Source organism: Triticum dicoccoides, chromosome 1B, assembly GCF_002162155.2.
Source record: "Triticum dicoccoides isolate Atlit2015 ecotype Zavitan chromosome 1B, WEW_v2.0, whole genome shotgun sequence".
NCBI classification, from domain to species: Eukaryota; Viridiplantae; Streptophyta; class Magnoliopsida; order Poales; family Poaceae; genus Triticum; species Triticum dicoccoides.
Window position 1 is genome coordinate 511481685 of NC_041381.1, and position 3282 is coordinate 511484966.

Consider the following 3282-nt stretch of genomic DNA (forward strand, 5'->3'; position numbering starts at 1 on the left):
TATTATTGCACTGTAGATGGTAATTTTTTATCCAGATTACATACTTAGTTTTTTAAGTATTTTTTATTGGAAATAGGTAGTATGGGAATGTATAACTCTTTTTGGATTCTTCTAATATAGTACGAAATATATTGCCCATTTTAAAACCGCATAGAGTATACTCATGTATACCTGTAGGCTGTAGTATGGAGTTTTTTTTTTTGAGGATCTGTAGTATGGAGTATGAACATGTAATGATTGTAGTATGGAATATGCACTACTAACCTAAAATTGGAGTACGAAGTATAACCATTTGATTATTGGAGTATGAAGTATTAACACCAAGCTGGATTATGGAGTATTAAAACCCTTTTACGTGTATGTGTCCCAAAAAGTAGTATCTCGTGTGTATGTTCGTTTTAGAATTATGGTGCGTACAACATACTATACTATAGTATGGAGTATATTTACAAATTTTCACATAGAAGTTTTTCTTCACAAAGAGTATGGGTGTATGTGTATATATATATATATATTCTTTTCAAAAAAAGAGTATGTAGTATATCTTTTTCATGTAGATATAGTTTTTTTAGTATGTAGTATGTAGTATGTTGTAGGTAGTAGTATAGAATATATGTGCATATAAAAAGGGTGTATGTCCTGGCAAAAAAAGAAGAAGAAAAAGAAGTGTGTATGGAGTATACATATAGGAGTACCGTGAACGTGATTTACAACAGTGTATCTACATAGACATCTAGCTAATGCATCCGATCAGATCAGTATGAAGTAGTACACGACACCTAACGGCATGCATGTACATGATGCAGACGTGATGCCATGCATGGATCATCGGAAGATCTCAATGGGAGGTTCCCATGATCTCCGCCACCGTACATCATTAACAGCGCCGTCGTCGTGCGCCGTATGTTGCCCTTACACCGCTGAACTTGTGGACATGCGGCCATTCGTCATCGTTGCCGTCACAACTAAGTAGGGCTGCATCTGCGCGTCTGCAGCAGCCGTACGTTGTTCTCGTCGCAGCTGACATGTCGATAGTCGCCTGTTAGTTTCTGCGCCTCCTAGGTATTGACACCGTCGGCAAACACTCGAATGCAGGAGCAGCATCAATCCATGCGCGCCCAAGACAGGACTCGGTGGAAAAAAGGAATAAAAATCAGTATCATGTATACATACGATTGCTTTTCGATCTAATTTCATACTTGAAACACGTCATTACAGTTGGCAGGGATGGGGAAGGACATGGCCGGAGGCCGGCGCTGGAGAACATTGGAGCCATGTCCCGCCTGATGATTAAACAAAAGCATAATAGGAAATGAATCAGCTTCTCACGTATATGCATGTACTTCAGCAGAACAATGATTACGTACCTTTTTCCTTTAGCCGTTTTGTTGAATATCCGCTGGACGTAGAGATCTAGTTGGAGAGAGAGATGAGGTTATTTTGATTGCATGCCTCCGGATTCAATCTTAAATATATACAGACGACCAAAACGAGCGGCTAGGCCAAGAAAATCAGGGGCTCAGCAAACTAATTAAGCGGGTCCAAATAAATCCACCTTGCCTCCACCCATAACCCGTTAAGATGAGATCGGGTCTTGATGCAATCTGATGGCAGCGGGGGCAGTGGTAACTACCACTAGGTGGTAGGATGTATTTTCCCTATATATATATATATATATATATATATATATATATATATATATATATATCTGGGCTATTCTGTTACGCGTAACAGAATATTATTCTGTTACCCTTTTTGAACTGACGGTTTTAGATGGTTGTACTGATGTTTTTGAAGCGGTTGAACTGATGCTTTCAGTTTTGTTTAACACATCGTCTTCTTTAGTTCAATTTTTTTTTGTAATTTCTTTGTCGGAACGGGGCGTGTAATATATCGTTGAAAAGCTCTTGACAACCATATTTCAAGTATATTGAACGTTTTTGCAAAATCATTATGGTTTAAGAGTAGTTTTGAAAAAACCGTTTTTTTCAAAACCGAAAACCTAAATCGTATTTTGGACTCAATTTTCAAACCGTTTGTCGGAATTGAGCAAATAAGATGGCGTTGGAAAGCTGGTGAAAATCCGCATCTTCCATATATGTATTGTTTTTTCTAATTCTATATGATTTAAAAGTAATTTTAAAAACGGTGAAATTTTGTGCGAAACGTATTTTCACGATTTTTTGCAAACGGTTCGTCGGATTGACGCAAATGATACGGCATTGGAAAGCTATGGAAAATGCGCAACTTTTTTGTATATAAATGTTTTTCTAATTCCTTATGGTTTAAAAACGAATTCGAATACGGTTAAATTTGATTTTGAACGCTAATTTTTTTAAAAGTTTGTCGAAATATGGCAAATAATATACCGTTGGATAGCTATCAAAAATGCGAAACTTAGTCATGTTGAACGTTTTCTCTACTTCGCAACCGTTTAAGAGTAATTTTGAATACGGCATGACGGATCATGCTGTTTTCTCGTCTGAAAAACAGAGTAGTCGTACTGATATATGTGTATGTTTGTACTGAGCTATTTTTTGTAGAGTAATTTTGAATGGTTCCAAAAAAAGGTACTTGTACTGATGCTTGCATGGGTTTGTACTAAGCGTGTTTTCACTAACTAGACTTTGCTCTGTTTTGCTCATAAGTTTTAATGGTTTATTGTATCGTCGCCCCTGTACTTGCATGGTTTATATCATCGAACTGAATGATATTTTTTTCAAAAAGAAAATGTTTTTTTATTTTTTTTAACTAAACTTTTTTTACAATGATGTTCTGAACTTCTCTTATTTTACGACTTGTACTTTTCTCATTTGAATTGCATGGGATTTCTTTTTGCTTGCACTTTTACAAGTTGAATTTCTGTCATTTCTTTTGTTCCGAACGGACCACCATTTTTAACTTGTACTGATCAATATTTTTAATTCAACCATTTTTCTTTCTAGAACGGACGAATGTATGTTCGAGAAAAAGAGTACTTGAACGGATGTATGTATGGTTTTGTACTGAGCGTGTTTTCACATCCTAAGCATGTTTTGTGACAATATTCTAGACTTCTCTCATTTTGAACTCAGCTCCTTTGCGACCAGCCACAAAACAAGAAGTTGTACTGTTGAGCACAGCCGGAGGTGCACTACGGCGGGCGCGTGGCCGGGGGGTGGTGCGCAGTGGCGGGCGCCATGGTCGGGAGGTGGTGCGCGACGGCGGGCGCCATGGTCGGGATCGACGACGGTACTGGTCGCACCGGCCCGGTGGCGCGACGGTGGTGGGTGGGGATGGGGG

General features: G+C 38.3%; 1 long non-coding RNA gene across 2 annotated transcripts; it reads right to left on the reverse strand.

Annotated features, from left to right (window-relative positions):
* Positions 1 to 982: 982 nt before the first annotated feature.
* LOC119307573 lies at positions 983 to 1456 on the reverse strand. Of its 2 annotated transcripts, none has more exons than XR_005149376.1 (3): positions 1368 to 1456; positions 1174 to 1283; positions 983 to 1058 (listed from the first exon to the last, which is right to left on the reverse strand). It is a non-coding gene; the product is annotated as an uncharacterized LOC119307573 (long non-coding RNA). The 2 variants fall into 2 exon arrangements; XR_005149378.1 differs by having other exon boundaries at positions 1035 to 1049.
* Between the last annotated feature and the right edge of the window lie 1826 nt (positions 1457 to 3282).